This window comes from Lissotriton vulgaris, unplaced genomic scaffold (genome assembly GCF_964263255.1).
Source record: "Lissotriton vulgaris unplaced genomic scaffold, aLisVul1.2 SCAFFOLD_1171, whole genome shotgun sequence".
In the NCBI taxonomy this organism is placed as follows: domain Eukaryota; kingdom Metazoa; phylum Chordata; class Amphibia; order Caudata; family Salamandridae; genus Lissotriton; species Lissotriton vulgaris.
Window position 1 is genome coordinate 187,528 of NW_028254854.1, and position 24,355 is coordinate 211,882.

The following is a 24,355-nucleotide window of genomic DNA, read 5'->3' on the forward strand; positions in this document are numbered from 1 at the left end:
AACATAAACATATAAAATATATTTTGGATTTTAAGAAAAATACATTTTACAGCTACAGATATTAGCTTTTAAAAAACCAATGAAATTCACTGAAAAAACCATAGGTTATAGACCATATATAGTTAGGAATTAGCATTTACAAAACCTTATTTTACTCACACAAAACCATTGAAATTTCATATATAGTTAGATGCACTAACTATATATCGCGCACCCGCAATCTACTGCTGATCATGTCACATATTACATCATTCATGACATGGTCAGTAACATCACTGATGACATCACTGATGACATCACTGATGACATCTCAAATGACATCACTGATGACATCACTGATGACATCATCCAGTGACTGTATGTTTCTGTAAAGTCAAAATATGTCTTACATATTGAAGAATGAGTGGATGTATAAGTGTCTGGATGAAGGATTTAGTAGGTGCATGACTGACTGTATGAGTGAGTGATTAAATGTGTCTCACTGAGTGCATGGGTTAGTGACTAAACTGTCTTAATTTGTGCATCATTATATCTGTTGTTCTGTAAACTGCTGCATGTGTTGATCAGTAGCTTTATGATTTACTATATGGGTTATTGATTGGTTGCCCAGGTATTTGTATGGGAGAGTGAGTGTCTGTGTGTGGGTGGCTGTGAGGTGTGTGACTATGTGCATAGATGTGTGAGCAGTTGATTCACTAGATGTATGAGTTCAAAAGTGCATGTGGAAACAGCTGTATGGGCGGTTGACTGTGTGCATTAGTGTATTAGTGAGTGAATGGATATGTCAGTGCTACATGTCAAAGTAAGTACATATGTAAAACACAGTACAAGTGGGAGTTGACATATATAAATTACTGTGCATATGAGCCAGTGAATGTGTGAGTGGCTGTATGGATCATTGTGAACTTGTATCAGGGATTGTATAAGAGAGGAAATATGTGTTAGTATATGTTTGAATAAGTAAGGTGTGTATAACTGTATAGTTGAGGAAATGGAAGTGTGATTGATTCTTTGCATGACTGACTAGGTGTGTGAGTAACTCCATGGATGAGTGACAGTCTGTGAGTGTCTCTTTACTCTGAATGTATCTAAGATAATTTTAGAGTCTGAAGAGGTTGATCGTATTATCACATGAATGATGTCATCAGTGATGTCATCAGTAATGTCAAATGAGATATCATCAGTGATGTCATCAGTGATGTCATTTTAGATGTCATCAGTGATGTCTACAGTGATGTCATCAGTGATGTCTTTTTAGATGTCATCAGTGATGTCTACAGTGATGTCATCAGTGATGTCATTTGAGATGTCATCAGTGATGTCATCAGTGATGTTACTGACCATGTCATGAATGATGTAATATGTGACATGATCAGCAGTAGATTGCGGGTGCGCAATATATAGTTAGTGCATCTAACTATATATGAAATTTCAATGGTTTTGTGTGAGTAAAATAAGGTTTTGTAAATGCTAATTCCTAACTATATATGGTCTTTAACCTATGGTTTTTTCAGTGAATATATATATATATATATATATATATATATATATAATTCAAAGCTATGTTTCTAAGTGGGGCCTATTTAGAGTAAATCCTGCTTTCCTTCCTTGTTTACTGCCCAGAGAAATAATTTGCTGGAAATATGTGGTGGTGGACGAGGCCACAGAGTAAGGTGGGAGTAGGTGCATGATTTTACGTCAAATTTGTCATATGGAATACACAGTGACAAATGTGACAAATTCAATTAATATAGCAGTTTCTTTCCCTGTAATGCAGTCCATCAGATTCATTTTCCTAAACACCTACTGATGCCATACAGTATAATATATCATTATGCTCATTTCATTTGTGAGGCGTATGACGTAGTATCCTATTTATTTTTCATCTGCCTCTTTGGAGACATGGTAGATAAATAAATATATTTGGCGAAGAGCAGAGCCACTGGAATTAAACATTGATAATTGTCAACTAAAGCTGTAGACAGTAGAAAACCAGTGAATTTACTGACTAGCAATAAGGATGGCTTCATTATTTTAGCACCACACACTTGTACCCCATATATTGCATGATATCATCCTTATTAATGAGAGGTCCTTTGTTTTTCAACTCAAAGTTGAAACCACACAGTCAGTGCTCCAGTGCAGCCAGTCCTCCTCAGCCTTCATCCTTCAGGTAAAAGAGGATAACTCTAGCTGCGGCGTTCTGGATGGTTTGGAGTTTACAGTGCTTTTTTTTGTCCAGTCTGCAGGTGATGAGTGGATGGGTGATGGTTTTCCTGGAGTTGGGGGGGGGGATACACTTGAATGTCTTGCGAAGTATGTGGAGGGTGTTAAAGCATGCAGAGGATACAGTGTTGATCTGGTGATTCATGGTTAGTGAAGAGTTGAGTATAATACCGAGGTTTCCTAAGTGGGTTACCTTATATTTATCAAAGATTTGAAAATATGGACTACACCTGAGTACTACATGATGACCCATTGAGAATGCCTGATAGCGCTAAATCCAAAAAATAGCTAAACTAATTTGATTGATTGATCGATTACATTTTTTATTGAGCACTCGATGACCATTATATACCAGGAACTTGTGTATTCAAACGTCCACTGGAGAAAATAGAAAGTGTCTTCTTCCCAGCTTTGTGTGGGTGACGACCTCACCTCACCCGGCAACCGCTCGGGAGTATGAGGCCCCGCTCTGTCCATCGGTGCCATCGCTTCTTATCTAGACACTTTCTATTTTCTCCAGTGGACGTTTGAATACACAAGTTCCTGGTATATATGTAATTTTGTAGTAATACATTTTTGTTATCCAACACTGAACACATCATATGGAGTTGCGGTAGCTATTTATTATTGTTAAGGGTCCTGAAGAAAGCTGGGCAAACTGCTCAAATAGCTGAAACATGTTGACCATACTGCACAGCGCCAGAGAGTAGTCTCTCTACTTGGCGTATTTTTAAAAGTTGACACTTGGATTTCTTCCTTTGACAATGCTCTGCAAAGCCCTGGTAGTCAATTTTAATCTATCACTTTTGGAGCACTGCACATCATTTACATCACTTTAGGGTGTCACAACAAGACCATGTTCTTGACAACCTCTTACGCATTGACACTATATGGTCAAACATGGGGTGGTAAGATAAGTAATTCCCACGTGACGTAACGTAAACTCCACCACATGGGTGGTCTGATGGGAATTACCTTAGCCTTCTGTGACCAATAGTCTCAATACATTTATTAGTAATGTGTACAGCCCTTGGTCTACATACACTCACCTCCAGTGCCTCACGGTTAACATTACAGTTACACACTGTTTTCAGACCTGGTCTGCTCTTTTGTAAGTTTTGCATCTTGTTCAGGGGAGTGAGCAGAAAGGTCATTAAATATTCCCCCCGACCCCCCCACACACCTGTTTTTTCTTTATTTTTAAAATCCTCAAGTTATAAAAAGTGACTCAAAGTATGGAGTGGACAAGCTTAGGTTAAGCGTTTATGGTTACGCAACACAAGGCCTGAATGATAGTGCTGACGAATGATGTTCTTCATTCTATCTCTAAATTATGGATAATTTTTAATTTCCAGGTGGGTAATTGGCCAGTGTGGGCTAACGCTTAAATCTTGAAGTAAGTTTATGTTGCTTTCACGACATCCACCCCACCAAGTTTGTGATCCACTGATGATGTAAATGAAGTCACACTTCAATAAATCACACAGCCCACAGGAGGAGGCTAGGGGTTTGATAAATGGATAGGAAAGGGAATTTGGGGAAAGGTTTGACAAAGACAAACACTACAACAGAAGGACACCATTTATCAGGGTAATGAGCAGCAGCACATCATTTGCAATCAATCTGTTGCTAGAAGGAAACAAAGGAATGAGTGTGATAGAGTACAGATAGTGCATTGCATTGCAAACTATCATCTAGATTAAGAAGTGAACTCACCCACCCAGTTCTCTTCATATGTCTGTTAAAAGAAAAGTGATATTGTATTACAAATTTGTTCCCAGGAATGTCTACTCTTTGGGGCCTGTCTGTAGAGGTCCGGTAGGTAAGCAGGAGTGTTGTTGAGCTTTTGTCTTGCATTTGTGAAGAAGACTAGAAGAAGACCTGTGGATTTTTAAAGAGAATCTGTATTTTAGAGTCTAGGACAGAAGGAAGGAACGCTTCACAAGCAGTGTATCAAGAAGACTAAAAGGCAGATAATAAATTAACAAGAGGGGGTCTCAGAATTTAACTTTTGCCAAAAGTCCAACATACACACACACAAACACAGAGATGCATTTTACAGACACACCTCTCTCTATTCCACATAGCTGAGTGCTTGGTCTCAGACTCTTCATCTACCTTTGAACTGAGGTAGACACTCAATACTTTCTTGCTTCTAGCTCTTGATGTTGTAGTCCCGCAGCTCCCCCCTGAGTTCTTCGATGATCCTCCCCCTGACTCTGAGTAACTCCGTCCCAGACTAGTCATCGCCATGGTGATCCAAGCAAGATAGACATGTATTGCACTGCTGTTAAAGAACAAGTAGCAAAACTGTTCTGTTCTCTGAAGAACCAGAAAAAGGAAAAGGACAGTGCAATTAAATCTGGCTAAGTGTGAAAGGGCTGCTCATCTCCAAGGCAAACATTATCACTCATTACTCAAGCTCTAAATATTGCAAATCAATAATCATCTCAACACACCCTTCCTCCCTGTGAGCCTCCACATCAACCATCACTCACAGTCACTTGATAATCTGATCACATCTTGGTGTAATGGTTACCTGTTCCACTGGAAGCATGGTCATAGGTTCACTATCTCCCCTTTAAGGCAATTCCTGTAAATCAAATGATTATCTGGGGAAGCCATCCTAGACGACAAAAAATATATCTTATGAGCGGACCATACAGGTTAATTGATTTTCACTAAGTAAGTTTGTGAAGGCCAATCACATCCTGGAAAAAAAAATGATCATCCATCACTGAAGGCCCAATTATTACAAATCAATCATCTTATACTAGATCCCAAATTGTTGTTCAAAATCCTTTCTCACTGTCGGGCACCACCTGACTCATCAATCATCATCATCAGTTACTCAATCAGTCACTTACCGTAGCAATAGTTGAAGTTACCTCTTTCAATCCAAGCATGGGTAGTTTAGGTATCAGGTCTTCATTCACCTTTAATTCAGGCACCTCTTTGGAATTTGGTTTTGGCAGGCAGTCTTATAGATAATAAATTATCTTTTGGGGCAGACCTTCTAGTGCTATGTGATGCAAAAAGGGACAGGCAATTGACATGCAAGGGGCAGAAAATTTCCCCAATGTCATGTAGGAATTGTGGGGGCTTGTTCAATGCACACTGGTTTAACTGCAATCCAGCAATGTATGTGACGAATAAAAAAGGTTAGTGCAACATAAATCTGACACAAAAATATTAATGTTCCTCTAGATACTTTTTGATTGTTGTTTTTGTGAAGTTCAAGAGACAAAAATTAAAAAGTTCTATAGGGGCACAGGCATGCTTAGTCTAGAGTTCTTCCTCAAACCCCAGTGTTTCACCCATAAGTTGGTCAGCTAACACATTTGATTTCATTTTGGACCTGTCGCCCCCCTCCTCATTCTGTGGTGCTGTTTCAGGAATGGTGTAATTGTGTGGCATAAAATATTGGTTCTTTTTGATCATAGTTAATCTCTCTATGTTTTGATGCAAGTGACTGGTCCTTTTCACTATAACAACCACAGCAACTGCACTGGACACATGATCAACAGACATACTAGAGACGGGACAAGCCAGATTAAGTGCTACCCTGCTTAGCTCTGGTCACTGGCACACCTTCCCATACCAATTCATCAATTGATTCTGATCTACATAGAGTTCTTTTGGAACATCCAGATTCTCCTGGAACATCCTGTGGATGGTCATTGGTGATTCCACTTGCTCAACCTGTTTGCCATTGCCTCTGCACTAGACAATGGGAACCAATAAAATGCAGAGGTTGGATCTGGTACTTCTGTTGCTGTTGTTGCTGGTGTTCAGGTTGATGGTGTTGTTGCCTACTCTGAGACAAGACTGCCCTATCTGTAAGTTAAAGGCAGCACACCAACACTGCAGGGTGGGACTCGAATTTCCGGCAATTATTTTTCCACTTCTCCTACTTGCCCCACAATCTACCTCTTGTATTGTAAAACATCCCCTTCAGGAAATGGAATGAAAGTGGGCAGAATGTTTGCATCATGGATTAAAGAGTATGGCAAAGATTTACTCTTTGGACTCAATGATGTCATGTTCAGTCATTGTATTACAATCCAAGTGAAGGATTAAGTTATCAAACAGGCATGCACTTCAGTGTTGTCATTCACAACAGGAGGCAAACCTTTCAATCACTACCTTTACCTGGTCCTGTAGGAAATGCAACAACAGGATAGTTTGGCCCACATACTGTGTGCCTTGCTAACTTGACAGGTGAAAACCTCAATAGAGAGTAGCATTTGTGTCAGGCATTTGTTTAGGCACCATTTGTCCACATCCATGGCCATAGCTTTCCCAACAGCCTCCCCTCCTCTTTGAATGACATAGTAATTGATCTGTTTGGACTGCTCAAACCGACCTTGCAATATGCAAAGGGTCAAATTCCTACGTGTTGGCATTTCCTGTTTCAGGGGTTTAACTGATGGTCTAATTTTAGGCTCTATTATTAGGTTGAAATAAGTACAGCTTTTACTGCAGGTGATCAGTATGTTGCTGACTGTGTTTTAATTTTTGAGGAAGTTTTGCACCACCAGATTGATGCAGTGGGCCAAACAAAATAACCTGAAATAACCTCCATTAGACATGGCCTTGACTAGGTTACTGCCATTGTCCATGCAACAAATCCAGTTCTTAGACCTCTGGCTTGCAGTCATTCATACACCTGGCTGTTAAATTCCTCCAAGATGTCTACAGCTGTATGTGATTTCTCCAAGGCAAACATGGCCACTGTTGCATGCTACTGACTGCTCCTAAAACTTTCTTCAGGGCCAAGATCTGGAGATATCTTTTGTTTTACACCCACAAAAGAGATATAGTGTGCAGTGATTCACACACAAGTCCCTGCAAACCAGTCCACATGTGTGTCATCCATTACAAGGTGTGAACAACACTTTGCTACAAAGCTTGACCAACTAAGTACAGGACATTGTGAGGTAGTGTTCGAACAGCAACTCTGGCAAAATACATCCTACTTGACACCTTCTGTTTTGGGCAGATGGCTTCAACAAATTCTGAGAATCTCACTCCTTCTCCAAAAGAAAAAGGTAGGAGGTCCAGTTCTAAAAAAAATTCCAGCTTCCCATTGTAAAAAGGTACGGTTGGGTGGTTCCGCTTGTAGGGCCCTACTTGCTTAAACAAGCCCATACACTAGCATGGATTATTTTGAGCAGTAGGTGGTAGTGGTAGACTCAATGTGCATCATGGTGTGGCAGCACCGTATGCCAATCTTGTGCCATTGTGAAATCACAGAGGTGGGTGAAGTTGCTAGAGCAATGATCAGAACAGAGCTGCTTTGCGTGAAGATGTCACCTTCTCTTCTTCTTCATCATAAACTTCCACTGCGATGGGATTTGTAGCTGATGTTACCAGCTCTCCTCACCACCACAGCCATGTTCCGCAATTTTTTTTAAGTGCCCCTCCCAGTTGATTGTGTTGTGTTTTTTAATATGGGTCATCCGGTCTCCAGTCTATTATTCTATTAAAATTATTTGTACCGCGCACTATCACCATAGGTTTCTTGGCGCTCAAAAACAAATGAACGGAGACCTAGGAAAGGGAGTTAGTCGAAAGCAGCTTGGAAAAGCAAGGTTTTTAAAGATTTTCGAAACACATCATATTTAGGGCAGAGACGAAGAGAAGGCGGTAGGGAGTTCCAGGTCGATGGAGCCAGGACCGAGAAACTCAGACCACCATGTTTTTTTCTTTTAAAACGGGGGACATCCAAGAGATTGAGTGACGCAGAGCGAAGAGCTCGAGAGGGGATGTGACGAGACAAAATTGAGGATATGAACAACGGGGCTGCGTTCGAGAGTGCCTTAAATGTAGTGCATGCCAGTTTGAAAATGCAGCGCTTCAAGACAGGAAGCCAGTGCAGAGTGCGGAGAAGGGGGGTGACATGTTCATATCTGGGCTGACAAAAAATCAGCCGGGCAGCCTGATTCTGCACCAGCTGAAGTCGGTGAAGGTGACAGGCGGGGATTCCCGCGTACAGAATGTTGGCATAATCAAGCCTGGAAGTTATAAGCGCGATGACCACTTGGATTAATGCTTCTTTCGTAAGGAACCTACTAATCTTACGAATTCGCCTAAGATGAAAAAAACAGGCGGATGTCACCGCGTTAATATGTGGTTTCATGGACAGATCATCGGAGATGATTACCCCTAGGCTTTTGACAGAGCTCACCGGTGTGGGTGCTAGCCCCAGAGAAGTGGGCCAGAAGGAGGTATTCCATGGATGCGAGGGTCCTCCTACCAGGACGAGCTCTGTTTTTGTTGGATTTAACTTTAAATGACTATGATACATCCACTACGCAATGGACAGCATAGTGGACTGAAAATCTAAACGGGAAGACGGATGAGAAGTGATGGGGAAAATTAACTGAAGATCGTCAGCATAATTAAAAATTGTGACTGGGGCATTTCGAAGGGAGGCTAACAGTGGTTGGAGATACAAATTAAATAGGAGAGGAGACAGTGCAGAGCCCTGGGGTACGCCACAGGGAAGGGAAGTGTAAGAGGCAAAAAAGGTGGAAAGATGAACAGATTGACTACGTTGATGAAGGAAAGATCTGAGCCAGTCAAGGTTCACTCCCTGTATGCCAGCGTTATGGACACGGTCGATCAAAATAGTATGATCGACCGTGTCAAATGCCGCTGAAAGATCCAATAGGACAAGGGCTTGAGAGATGTTGTTATCTGCCCCTTTCCTGAGGGTGTCCATGACCGCGACTATGACCGCCTCGGTGGAGTGGAGGGGTCTAAATCCTGCTTGTTGAGGATCTAAGAAAGAGGATTTCTCTACAAACGAGCTCAAGCAGCGGGTGACATAAGTCTCCAAGATCTTTCCTAAATAAGGGAGGAGGGAGATGGGTCTGTAATTACTGAGTAAAGCAGGGTCAGCATTTGTTTTTTTTAGGATAGGTAGGACTGCAGCTTGCTTGAAAGAAGATGGAACCTCCCCAGTAGCAAGAGAGTTATTTAAAAGTGCTAATGGGGGACCTGGGCATGCTAGAAAAGCTTCTTTTAAGACCTGCGGAGGACAGCAGTCGCTGGGGGCACCAGAGCTGACTTTATGGAGAAGAGAGACAAACTCTTGGTGTGATATGGGTGGAAACTCCGACAAAGTACTAACGTTGGTGGAGGGAAGAGGAGGTGGAATGGGAGAAGCCGGAGTTGGTATGTTGTTTTTAATTGTTATTATTTTTTCTGAAAAATAGGCATTGAGCGAATCACAGAGTATTTGGGTGGGTAAAGGTTGAGGGGTGACTCTGTCTGGGCAGGAAAGCTCATTCACAATTGAGAAGATATCCTTCGATTTATTCTTGGACTTCAAAATTTTTTGAGAGAAAAATGCCGTCTTGGCTGCTAGGATAGATAATTTATAGGCTTTTAGAGTCTCCATGTATGCGAGCTTGAGCTGAGGATCATAATAGCGCCGCCAGCGGCGCTCCGATTGCCGAAGCGCTAGTTTGGCTGCTTTAAGTTGGTCAGAAAACCAACATTGGGCACCATGGGGGCGCTTGGTTTTTGTTTTCTTGAAAGGGGCGACTTTATCGCTGGCCTGACGCAGCCAGTCGGTTAAATTATCAGCCTGGTTCTCAAGTGAAGTTTGCGACTCCGGCGCAGTAGAAACCAGTGATTCGTGGAAGTCAAGCAGATTGGCCCTTTTCCAATTGCGTGCCGAAAGGTTTTTGATGCGAGGTGGAAGACACACAGTGTGAAGGGGTAGATGAAAAGAAATGGAATGATGGTCTGACCAGGAACAAGGAGCAACTGCAGGAAGGGAGATGTCTAAGTTTGAGGTCCAGACTTGGTCAAGGATATGTCCCATCCGATGAGTGGGGGTATTGATGTGTTGAGAAAGATTCATGGTTTTCAAAATTTCAGTGAATTCAACTGATGTGTTGCTTTCATGGGCATCGGATGGCCAATAATTAAAATCACCGATAACCAAGATGTTGGCGTGGTTAATGACAAGCGGAGCGATGGCATCACTGAAAAGTTGGGGGAACAAAGGCATAGGGTGGGGGGGCCTATAAACTAACACACAAATAAAGGACGGTTTAGGGGAGATACATTTTATTGCCAAGTAGTCTATTTTAGGAATAGGGATGACCGTGATCTCGTAAAAAGTATACTCGGAGCGGATAATTGCCGCTACCCCACCACCCATCTTCCCCGCAGGGTGGTTGGCGTGTATGATGTAATATCCCGTAGGGATAGCTGCCAAAATGTCGGGGGTAGAATCATCATTGATCCAGGTTTCGGTTAACAAAAGAACATCAATTGAACTCTGGTGCAGTAATTGAAAGTGCCACAATGTGTACCAGACTTACCTTGAAGAACCTTTGTGTGGAAAATGTTGCATACTGCAATGTGCAGTTAGCTCTTTGCTAACAATAAAAAAGACCCAAACTGGGGAGGAGTAAATTTTTACTGTGCTACTGACAATGCCTGGTAAGTTGAATACCAATATCAGACTTCTCTGTGTCACCTTCTACCATGACAACCAAGTCGTTGTCATCCTCCTCACCATCCGCTTTCAAAGGTCTTTTGAGAATATTTATTTTCCCTTGCCGCTCCTGTTGTCTACTGGATTTGGCCGGGGTCCACTCTGAGTCTCCAGCATCATCATCACCAGAAGTGGTGCTTCATGAAGATGGTGGAGTAGTACCTTACAATTTGCCTGCTGGTTAAACTTCATACTCGGAAGGAAGCTCAACTTCCTGTTGTGATCCAACATCAGGCAAATGTACTATTGCTGACTGTAGCTGCTGTCCACTTTGCTCTGTTTTCCTGAAATGATTGTATACAACTTTGTAAAAGGTACAAATCAAGTTCAAGTTTTTGTTTATGATAACGGAACTCTCACGAGATCCACATAAAAACAGAGAAATATATTCAAATAAAATCATAGAAAAAAAAAGAATACCAACAAGTACATAAAATAAAGATACACAGAGATCAGGGCATCTGAATTACCACTTAGTACATATCCAGAAAACATTTGAAAAATGTATATAGTTTAAAACAGAACATTTCATTGGGGGGATTGATCATAGCTGCATTAAAAGCAGAAGCGGACAAAATATTCATTTGAAAGCAAATGGGTCTTAGCCACTTCCGCCTATAAGGCATCAGCGCTGGGTAAACATGAATAACATGCAACAAATCCTGCTCATTCATATGACATAAATCACAGACAGCTGAAGAGCCATACCATTTGGATAAGAGCAATTTCAAAGGCATTAAATCCTGTCTTATTAGAAATAGTAGACGTCTAACCACGTGAGGAATGTTCCATAGAACATATGGTTGAGCTTTCCTCACAAGACAGGTATCGATAACTGGAGTAATACCCTTTTTCAGAATGCGAAGCTCTCTATCCAGTCTAAACCCTAGTTCCCACGAGGAAAACTTCAAGAGAGTTTTCAACTGATATGGTGACAAAGAAAATAAAACATCTTTATCTAGTTGTAAGTGACTCACAGCATATCTAAACATTTTTATAATTAATGAATAGTCATTAAAATTTCCCAACAACTCAGTTTTTATAAGATGTGTTAGCGTGCCCGGCTCGCCCCTTGCTAGGCTGAGAACCCAGCGCACGATCCCCCCCAAACCTTGGACTCAGCTACTGCGTAAGCCGAATTCCTGTCTCAAGACAGCCGTTGAACTCGCTGTATTGACGGATACAAGGCTACGTAGATTTTTTCCTTCCGAGGAATTTAAAAAGCTCCAATTTTTTATATCAATTAGCTCTATTCCGTAGAGTAAGGAGGCAGGGACTTTTGCTCTAAATACGTCTAACAGTATTGAAAAGTGCCTCCTACCTGTAGCCTTATACAAGGATACCAAACTCTTTCCCTGGACCATAGCTTTCCGGGAATTATTAGCTATATGAGCTTTTTCGCTTAAATTACTCATAACAATTTTACCAAGGAAGGTATACGATTTCAATGTTTCCAATTTTTGGCCCCCTACAGTCCATGGAAAATTCGCATATTTAGTTTTCTTCCTACCCGACATACACGTCACTTTGCTTTTTGCAATATTTATCAACAAAAAATGTTTTCCTGCATACTCATGTAAGGCATGCAGGCGATTATTCAATCCCTTGGGTGTTAGGTCAAGAATCAAAATATCATCAGCATACATGAGACATACAATTGGGGAACCCCCCAGGATCGGAGCTATGCCAGAGCATGCAGAGAGAGCCAGAGGTAAATCAACTATATAAAGAGAAAACAGCAGAGGAGCCAATAGGCAACCCTGCTTTAACCCATTAGACGTGTGAATTGTTCTAGATAAACCTCTTTCCCCGCCTAGCAACACTCTGCACCAAGTGTCCGAATACAGGGCACAGACTAATTTAATAAGAAAAGATGGCATTCCTAAATCGAATAGCTTTCCCCACAGCAATGTTCTATCCACTTTATTGAAAGCTGTGGAGAAATCGATGAAGGCGCCATAAACATGTCCTCCACGAACTTTAACATATTTCTCCGTTATAACCTGGAGTGCAGTCAAATTATCTAACGTACTGTGCTTTTGCCTAAAGCCAGTTTGTCAAAAGGGCAAAATTTCGGCCTTAGATACCCAATTGTTAATTAAAGCAAGAAGACATTTTGCGAAGACCTTGCCAATGGCATCAAGCAAAGCGATTTGACGATAGTTTTGGGGTAGGTCTCTAGCCCCTTTTTTATATAAAGGGACTAAAATGCTCCCTTTCCAGGATGGGGGGGACTGTTCCGCTAATAAAGCAGGATTTAAACACAGGATAAAGAATTTTGCTCCATAATTCACTTTGTTGTTTTAAAACCGAAATAGGGACCTCGTCGGGACCCATCGCACCAGAAGAGCGCATGCTTTTGATGGCAAGTTCGATTTCCTTTTCGGACGGTGAATCATAAAGACGAGAGTCTACAATGGGAGCATCATCGTCCCGTTGGGGACCATTGTTGCTGTACAAGTTCTCGATGTAATGAGCCCAAATATGCTCATCAATGGCAATAGGCATAGGACAGGATCTAGTGCCGCAACCCTTGCCAATTAATGACCAGAATATCCTGGCATGTCCCTTATATGAGGCTTCCCGGAGTTGAATCCATAAGGAGTCCTCATTTTCTTTTTTTAATCTGGCCTTTAACCTCGATCTCCTTCTTTTTAATAGTTTATGATGGCCTTCCTGATTAAATGATAAGTATTGACCCCGTATCAATTTATTTATTTCAATATTAAATTGCCGAAGCGATTCGGGGAATACTAAGGATTTTTTAAAAGAGGGAAATTTCTTAGCTATTGAGGTTACTCGTTCTAAAAACTCAGCAAAACCTAATAATTCCCTTCCATCCCATTGAAACAAATTCTCAACAGTAGAAGTTAAGAGGGGCAGCAAACACACAAAAGAACGGTGATTCCAATAACATTTCCCCGAACTGGCGCCAAAGTTCACCGAATCAATGTCGATGTGCCAAGAATCCGCCAGAGAAGGCCTGAGAGAAACTATAAGAGTCAGCACCTTATGGTCGCTAAGTTCGGAATCCACAACTGAGAGATCCTTCATATAGGAAAAGAAGGAACAATCTGCGACTACATAATCAATAATTGAATCTCCATTTTTGGATTTATGTGTAAAAGCTGCTGAGGAATCAGAAGGGAATCTACCATTTATTATTAGGCAATCCACCTTGGAGAGACCTTCCAGAACTAGTTTACCTCTTTTGTTAGATTTAATATTCGTTGGAAACAAAGCCTGAGGTATATGAAGAGATTCTTCCCTAAATTTATTTCTAAACAAATCAAGGCCACAATTAGAGATATTACAATTAAAATCCCCAAGTAACAATATATAAGGAGGAGGAGAGGAATCCATGAGTTTAGTTATAAAGGAAAAAAGTGATTTTAAACCATCATTAAAACAAGAATTTGGGGGAATGTAAGTATTTATTAAAACAAGCAATTTATTTGGGCAATCCTTAAACATATTTTTTAAAGTTATTGCCTGAAACAGTTTATCTGGATCAAGATGGTGGGAATAATTCCAATTAATTCTATTGGACAGTAAACATGCTATTCCGCCCTTCGCATGACCTCTCCTAGAGGGCACTGCACTACCCTCCAGAACAAAGTACCCTTTTTCCAACTTTAATTTTCCTTCCACCCACGTTTCTTGAAGACAAATTACGTCTGCTTCTAAAGAGTATAAGAAACATAATTTTTCCTGGCTATCTTTGAAACCCGCAATATTCCATGAGATTATCTTCAGATCACTGTTAAAAATTTAGATGAGGTTTAGGACGAGAAGTGGATTTACTAGAGAGAACACCGGGCAACCAATTCCATTTTGCAGTATCATCCATCAAAACTTGTTTAGCAGGGGGAGGATTTTTATAAAGAACTTGCCTTTCATTTTGTGAAACACATATTTTTAATTCCTCCGATCTGAGGACCAATCTGTAGTGTTCGAGTTTGTATCAGAGATTGTTGGCAAGTTAGTGGATAATTTATTCCTCCGTTCCTCTACAAAATATGGGGTAACATCAATCCCTCTGATTTGTATTTCCTCTGCCCACTGTAAAATGTGATTCAAAACCAATTTAGAATGAAATTTGACCCTTGCTGTTTTCCCTAGAGTAACATTAGGAAAAAATACCACATCCAAGTCCGAAGTTAGGATTAGTTTTAAATTTTCAATCTCATGAAAACATTTAAGAAGAACCGATCTATTTAAAATAAGGTCAGTATCGAATAAAGGAAAAAAGTCTAGAAAAAGGTATCTACATTTGTTTTATCCCTAGTTGGCACAGAGGGAGTAGGCACAATTATAGGAGAGTCATGAAAAGGCCTAGCCAGAGGGTTAAGAGTAGAGGGTAGAAGATTTACAGGTAATAAAGGAACAATAGGGTGAGGGCAATTCGAGGGACTTGTGAGACCAGACCCAACAGTCACTTGATCTACTTTCGGAGGACCAATTATATCAGCATGTAAATCAAGGGACTGCTCAGTCCGGCAGGATTTTTCTAGTACAGCCTCTAAGTTATTTTCAAATACAAGTTTCCTCTGCCTCTTTTTTGAGAATCTTCGAACAGGTTTCCTCTTTTTTATTCTATTCTTTTTTTGCTTTATAGGGACTGCCTTTTCGGCAGTACCAGGGAAATCGATAGGAGCCTCTTCCTCTTTTTTTACCTGTGTCGAAAATATGGGATATAAAGAAGGAACTTCTAAATTTTGAGTAACAGTAGAGACAGATAAAGATTCTATCTCTTCGTCATGAATTACGATACAGTTGGCTCCAGCAGAAATTACATTGTCGACAGTAGGATCCGCCAATGTAACTGCTAATTTATTACCTTTCTGACCTTCAGGAGAGGGATGTGAAACCGTTTGAACTTCGTCAAGTCTTGCCATTTCATTTAGAGACCTCTTATCATTAACTAATGGCTCCATTAGGTTGTCGTGCTCGGGATGGCATCCGAGGACGGACCCACCTTTATTATGTAATAGCACCCTTAGGATTTGGGTTACCGTCTCAAGGATGCAATCCGAACCTCCAACAAATTTTTCCAGTAAACGGAGAATAGATGATAACAATGATTCCAAGGAAGATAGGGAATTAGAAATTAGATTATCACTAGCACTTGGAGGGCTCACAGGGATATTGTTCGAATTAGGGCCAGAGCAGGAAGTAAAATTTAACTGAGCCAAAGAAAAATCAAATTTATTAGAAGGAGTACTACTAAGAGGACGAGAACTAGAAATTAACGGGGCTTCAAAAATATTAGAATTAGCCCTGGCAACAACCTGAAGGAGTTCTAACGGCCTTTTTTGAGATATTATATCAATATCAGGTAAAGTGTAATCACCTTCCGGAATAATAGGAGTAGAGGGTAAATCTGGCAAAATCATAGATTTCTCCCTGAGATTAGGCACTACCGAATAAGGTAATTGTGAAGAGATGGAGTTGGGAGTTTTTAAAGGAATACAACCCGATGCCCCATGAGGAAGTTCCAGTTGCCTCTGTGAATCAATGATAACCAATGGAGGCCCCCCCGCTGTTTCATAGGAGGGAGACCCAAGATGGGAAGGGGCGGGAACCACAATAAAATTAGAAATATCCTTAGTGGTGGCAGGAACTGGCTCTGACACTTTACTCTCTAATGTGGCAGTGCTTAAGGTATCTTCTGTAACCTTATCCTTTCCTCTTTCCCACAAGCTAAAAAGTTGACATTGGCCTTTCAGTTGCAGGGAGGAAGTAATTTTATTTCGTAAGGGGTTTGATTTAGTTTTAGAACCAGACCTCCCTACTAAAACTCGACCAAAACGAAGTTTTTTAGCCGTCATATTTATGTTGGCAAGGCTCAATACCACTAGCAATGGCAGAAACAATAAGATGACCCTCCAAAGCACCAACAACAAGTAAAACAAATTATTGTTAACAAAAGCCAAAATCAAAGAGACTAGGCCCAGCCCAGCCTCCTTCAGCCCCTGACGGCCACAGACGGTCCCGCCCTTGTCCCGGGCTTCTCCCGGCGCGCTCCCGCGCTGCGGAAGGAATATATTCAAGTTATAGAGGAGACTAATTAGATGGGCGGAGCTAGCAGGGAGAGCCGGTCAGGTGGATGGAATTACAACTGGCAAGGACTCCTGGGATTTGGAGTCCTATTCTGACCGCTCGCAGCCCTGCTCCGCTACACACACCCACTTCAGTCACAGCAAGTGTCCCACTCTCTTAACTCCAAAGTCCTCGGGTCGAAAATCACCACAATGCGGGACCCGCGAAGTGGGTTCCGTGAGGAGTGGGCTGATGCTTACACACACAAGGACACACAGCGATAGGCAGGTAATCCGGCATGAGTTCCACACACGATTTCAGCAGAGTCCGATGCTGCTCAGGAAAGAGAGGTTCTTAATGCCAGATTAGATGGGCGGAGCTAGCAGGGAGAGCCGGCCAGGTGGATGGAATTACAACTGGCAAGGGCTCCTGGGATTTGGAGTCCTATTCTGACCGCTCGCAGCCCTGCTCCGCTACACGCACCCACTTCAGTCACAGCAAGTCTCCCACTCTCTTCACTCCAAAGTCCTCGGGTCGAAAATCACCATGATGCGGGACCCGCGAAGCGGGTTCCGCGAGGAGTGGGCTGATGCTTACACACACAAGGACACACAGCGATAGGCAGGTAATCCGGCAGGAGTTCCACACACGATTTCAGCAGAGTCCGATGCTGCTCAGGAAAGAGAGGTTCTTAATGCCAGATTAGATGGGCGGAGCTAGCAGGGAGAGCCGGCCAGGTGGATGGAATTACAACTGGCAAGGGCTCCTTGGATTTGGAGTCCTATTCTGACCGCTCGCAGCCCTGCTCCGCTACACGCACCCACTTCAGTCACAGCAAGTGTCCCACTCTCTTCACTCCAAAGTCCTCGGGTCGAAAATCACCACGATGCGGGACCCGCGAAGCGGGTTCCGCGAGGAGTGGGCTGATGCTTACACACACATGGACACACAGCAATAGGCAGGTAATCCGGCAGGAGTTCCACACACGATTTCAGCAGAGTCCGATGCTGCTCAGGAAAGAGAGGTTCTTAATGCCAGGTTAGATGGGTGGAGCTAGCAGGGAGAGCCGGCCAGGAGGATGGAATTACAACTGGCAAGGGCTCCTGGGATTTGGAGTCCTATTCTGACCGCTTGCAGCCCTGCTCCGCTACACGCACCCACTTCAGTCACAGCAAGTGTCCCACTCTCTTCACTCCAAAGTCCTCGGGTCGAAAATCACCACGATGCGGGACCCGCGAAGCGGGTTCCGCGAGGAGTGGGCTGATGCTTACACACACATGGACACACAGCAATAGGCAGGTAATCCGGCAGGAGTTCCACACACGATTTCAGCAGAGTCCGATGCTGCTCAGGAAAGAGAGGTTCTTAATGCCAGGTTAGATGGGCGGAGCTAGCAGGGAGAGCCGGCCAGGAGGATGGAATTACAACTGGCAAGGGCTCCTGGGATTTGGAGTCCTATTCTGACCGCTCGCAGCCCTGCTCCGCTACACGCACCCACTTCAGTCACAGCAAGTGTCCCACTCTCTTCACTCCAAAGTCCTCGGGTCGAAAATCACCACGATGCGGGACCCGCGAAGCGGGTTCCGCGAGGAGTGGGCTGATGCTTACACACACAAGGACACACAGCGATAGGCAGGTAATCCGGCAGGAGTTCCACACACGATTTCAGCAGAGTCCGATGCTGCTCAGGAAAGAGAGGTTCTTAATGCCAGATTAGATGGGCGGAGCTAGCAGGGAGAGCCGGCCAGGTGGATGGAATTACAACTGGCAAGGGCTCCTGGGATTTGGAGTCCTATTCTAACCGCTCGCAGCCCTGCTCCGCTACACGCACCCACTTCAGTCACAGCAAGTGTCCCACTCTCTTCATTCCAAAGTCCTCGGGTCGAAAATCACCAAGATGCGGGACCCACGAAGCGGGTTCCCCGAGGAGTGGGCTGATGCTTACACACACAAGGACACACAGCGATAGGCAGGTAATCCGGCAGGAGTTCCACACACGATTTCAGCAGAGTCCCTCACCATCAATACTCGTTGGCGTCAACATGATTGCACTGGTTGTCTCACAGACAGACATGGCCCTGGGATTAGCCTGGGGCGGCAGTGCTGTTGATGCTGGAGTGCTACTCTCAACTTCCTTGCCAGAGGCCGGTGTGGCAGGCACAAGTTTGCTGATAAAGGTTGTGGTCAGCAATGGTGGAAATCTGCTTTTTCTCCTCTGTATTGGCCACTTTCTTGGCAGCACCTTTCTTTGGGGGCATCTTGAAGTTCTCCCTTGGCAGTGGTGCTTAACTTCAAAAGCTGAAGAGATGCCTGTGTTGCATAGTCAGTCAAGCTTCACATCGTGCACAGCGTTAAACATAATTTAAAACTATGTTTACACATCGCATGCCATTACAATGCGGTCTTTACAATGACCCAGTTGTTACATCACATGCCATTACAGCGCAAGCTATTACAATGATTGGAGAAGTGTGGCTCAATGATTAGAGCGGCAAACCCTGATGCAGAGGTCTAGCCTGGGACCAGGGTTCAATTCCCCGCCTCGGCGGGTCTTGGGCTCAAAATTCCACGGACCTGATAATTCTCACCTCAGTGCCTATTCCAATCATGGAGTCCCATTCTGCAACTCTGGGCAATAGCTTGCTTAATCTCCACAACGGCCCCCACAACGCTAAGGATGCCTTGGCTCCACCTTTGGGGTGCCCAGGAGTGGACGCCTCACATGGGAAAGCCAGGATGGGTCCGACAGCGGTATTCGTACAAGCGCCTTTAGACCCTTGTGGGTGAGTAGTGCGCTATACAAGTATCAATTTACTTTACATTACATTGCATAATGATACAATGCTGGGAAAGTATGTTCAATTGTTTCAGCACGGATTGACCACCAGCATTGAATGTGACCAATGGGCATTCACAGTTGAATTGAAAGTATCCGATGAAAGTGTTAACAACCCTCTGCCTCTGTGCACTCAGAACAGTCAGACTAGTAGACACATTTCTTACAAACTATGTTGCCAATTGCTTGACATATTCGGTGTCAGCCTGGGGCTAGAGGGCCGCAAGCTTTGAGGACTCTGCTGCCTGCATTCAAACTATTACAAACTGTGCACTTCACACTACATAAGAATGTGGTAGAAGTCTGTATCACACAAGTATCATGCCCTAAGAGTGTGATAGAAACGTGTGCCCTACAGTTTATATGAACACGTTACATGCTTGTTCTTACACAGAGACTTTGCTTATAGATTCCCAGATCATAGAAAAAGACTGATCCAATGCATGGAATGAGTGAGTGCATCCAGGCTTGATTTTTACAATAATATAATCAGCATTGGCATAGCCAATAGGTCTCGCCTTTGGGCGTTTTAGCCATGCAGTACAGTAACCTGGTTGTTACAATATCTACTGTTCCTTAATATAGAAGCTTTGACACTAATAGGCATAAGCACTGTGAAGTGAGTATTTAAAGTGTTTTTTTGTATAGCTGGCAGTCTGAACTCATATATCTTGAAGTACTTTTCATATGCTGTGTGAAATTGCAGTAAGACCTGGTCTAGAAATAGGAAAGACAAATGCAATGCTGCCTATCTAGTTACATATGCAGGGGAGAACTAACATAATGTATGCAATTTGAGCACTTAACTGGAGCCGCTTGTGCCTCCTGCTCTAAGCCTAACACTGTGCCCATTGTAATATCTGCATGGTGATAATATTGAGATTCCGAAAGGAAGAAATGCTGAAATACCATACCAGTGGCCAGCAAGTGAAACACAGCACCAAATACCAGTAACATGATGGTTTCATACAAATAACATCTGAGCAACTCCAATCACATAGAGATAAAAATATCACTGTACAACACCTAGAGTATTTAAGGCTGTAAGAATGCACCAGTGCTTGTCCCTGAACCTGAGGTTTCAAATGTTTTTTGATCTGCCAGCCTAGTGTCTTTAAAATGAAGCACTTTTAATCCATTGTGTTACAACTCCTGTTGCAGGGATTCTCTACATACACTGAACTATGTGCAGGAAACCAGGTCTTCAGTGTGTAGTGGTGTACCAGAAAACCCACCTCAGTGCCCAGAACCCCAATCCGACTAGCTATACCAATGATTAGACATCCTAGAACAAGTGAATGCATCCATCTCAGGAATCGCAGGAAGAACACTCTTTTGTTCAAATACTCATACTTGTCCACAACATGAGTAAACAGAGACAGGATATAGTTTAAAATGTTTATTTTAACTAACATGCTCTACAATACAGTATACTAGCCAACACAAGCAGCAAAATGCATAAGAACAATAGAATTAGCATGGTTACAATTCCATAAAGCACAAAAGTGGAAATCATATTATAATAATAGTGGAAACAGGAATACTGCGCCTTACCCCCCTACCCTATAAGCTAGTTTATTATAAGTATCGAAGACCTCTAGGCTTTGAAAGGGGGACCCCATACCTCCAAGTTTAGATGCAAGGAATTGCATCTCAGGACAAACACAGCTCTTCTTCCTTGGAATTAATCTCTCCAAGTACCTTTTCATGCATGCAATGCCATATTAAAAGCACTCAACTTTCAGTAATTCAGCTGTGTTCGATGTTGTGCTTATGGGCATGGGATTGACCAAAGTGAATCAACGGCATACATTGTTTTTTTTACCTTGAACACACTGTGGAGACAAGGAGTGCAGTGTACAGTTAAATGTGAGAAAAGCAGACAGTTCTCATGTAAGAATGCACCAGCAGCCTATCCAGGAGTTTAAAGCCATGTAGTAACGTGTGCAAAAAGCAGCAAGATGGCTGCCAAGCACATACTAACTAACGCTAACTTAGAAATGTCTGCATTTAATTCTATGACCTCACTAAACCCTCCACTGGTCAGTCCATAAGAAAGAGGTTTATGCAGAACACAGAGTTAAATAAGTCTGAATCAGAAGTTAGAGCATTGATTATGAAGTAGTTTTGCGAATCCGGGAAGTGGGTTTGATTTCAAATTCAGCTTTACAGTTTTGGGCAGGAAAGGGAAAAAACATATGATTTGTCTTTCAACAAAGTTGACATATACAAAATACCAACAAAAGAAGAAATAAAATTAAAAAAAGATCCAGCCAGGTTAGTCCATCAAAATCTATAAGCAGTAAATTGCAACAGCCTCCAAGAGGAAGTCATTGTTATTGCCAGAGAAAATAGACGCCATCCATTCAAGCAAAGTGAAAGAACGAACATGTCCTTCAACCAGGGGTGCCTCCAGCACCATCAAAGGACAACTTGTGTGATACTCGATGTAACTCCGTTGTAGGAAATCTGCAAGACTCAGTTAAAAAGATTTAAATACCTTGATAAGTCTCTTATGCCAACAATGCACGTCTCAGTATGCATTACAGCAGCTCTCACAGACATCTGTGTCAGGCAGTGGCGCCGATGGCATGATTTCAAAAGATAGCTGCCCTGCTGCTTACCAATTTGGTTCAAATATACAGACTTGTACCTCGTGTGGTGACATGGGAAATTCCTTTTTACTTTTTTTCATCCAGCTGGCTGAATCCATCTTGAGCAGGGTGTGTACAACCTTTCCCCCGGCTCCGGGCCCCAACCCCTGCTCAATAAAACAAATACGGCAAGTCCATTGCCACAGACGTCCGTGCACACAACTCCTCACATATTTATTTAGTGGCTGAAGTTTTCTATAGCGCAAACTAGACCCAAAGGTATTGGAGAGCTTTACATGAGCGCCAGTTATATTACACTGATCTCTCTTGGAGTCAAACTCATTTTAATTTCAGGCTACCCCACACAAACTATTATTCAATGAGACAACCGAACACAACTAAACTAGGAGATTGCAGAACTGTGAGAAAATTCACATTCTGTGATGGGTAAGAGGCATAATTTGTTGTTATGCCACTGGTGGTAACCGGCTACGCTGGTGCCTTGTCCCCGGTGTAGTGTGAAAATCTGGTCCCAATTAAGTTCGGTACTTACACTACACAGGTGGTGTGCGAAGCCCTAAAACACATTCCCCAAATATTCTAGGGCTGTGATAAGAATACCAAAGCATCACTGGATGCTGCTGAGAGAATACTGCTGTCTTTATGGCTGTTGGGGGTGAGGCATATTTTTTATCAATACAGGTAAAAATTGGTTCAGCTGGTAGGGTAATCCCAAGGCTTTATGCTGTGGCCACTGAGTGTTTCATGGTCAAGGCCATGGTTCATGGCTCATCACCTTGAAGCCCATGGGTAAGCCTTGACTTTGTAGTCAGCCAGCCAAGGCAGGCTTTTTGTGAACCAGCCCAGGCAGGCCTGAGGTGAAGCCTTCTGCTGCACACTTTGTTTGACGACGATGATAAAATGTTGAGCCCGGCAGAGCCATCGACGCTGAGACTCTCAACCTGAGTCTCATTGTCGATGGCTCCGCTGGCTCAAAATTTTATCGTTGACTTCACAAAGTAATGGCTAGAGCACAGGTCCGCTGCCGACTTTGGTTGAAGAGCGAGACTGGTAGTAGCCCACCAATGACACTCGGAATGGGATTTAGGAGCCCGTCACTTACCAGAGTGCTGTGACACTGCAACCTTTGTTAGTTGTTACAAAAGCCAAGCCTCTTCTCCCTAGCTGCTTCCTCGCCACCTGCAGCAGTGCGCCTCCTGCTGTCTCAGTTCTGTGGACTTCATCACAGGTAACTCTCCTGCAGCCAGTCCCGCCAGCATGATCCTCTGCTGAGTCCTGTCCTGGACAGAATCCCACTCTTCTCTCGAGCTCTCTGGGCCGGGCCTGCAGTCCACCTCTGTCTCTCCCCCAGCATCGGCCTCCAGTGCAATCAATAGTGCCAGTCAAGCTAGGCCTCTTCTCATAGCCACCAGTCTCTCTCAGCCAATGGCAGCCCAGGGCCCAATCCCTCGTTAGCGGACTGCGAGAGGCTGCTGGTGCAAGTGTGGCAACCACTCTCAGCCAAAACAGATACTGCTCCAGCAGCGCCAGGATTGGCTTAGCAGGGATATTCGCCACCCATTAGGAGACCGAGGGCTGCGGCATTCATCAACCCTCGCTCTCCTAATGTGCAGCCACCATCCAGAGCAAGCACTAGTGCGCATGACTGGGCTGGTCGGAAAAATTCTCGGACCCAAACCCAAAATGCGCACTGCTGCCTGCTGCGCGCTCCATGCCACCCGCTGGCCTGCTGAGTCTGACAATGACATGTCAGTCAGCATGACGCTGGGAGTCAACCCGCTGGCTGCCCACCCACCCCCTTTAGACAGAGCCGCCGAGGGAGCTGAGCCTGTCTGCTAAATAACTGCATCAGAGTCGGCGGACGCGGCTTGTGGGTCAACACCCCAGTGCCCTAATGGACGCACTGCCAGTGGTTTCTGTGTTGCACCTGCAGCTCCCCCTGCACTTTTACGACCAGTTAGTGGTAACCACATCTTCTTGGGGTCACCACGCACTTAAACCTGGCAGGTTTTCATAGAGGCCTTTCCTGGCCCTGCAAAGCATTATGGGGTGCTCATCTCCATCTCGTACATATTAGATTAGCGGCTCCCCACTGCTCTGGGGAGAGCATCTTCATGA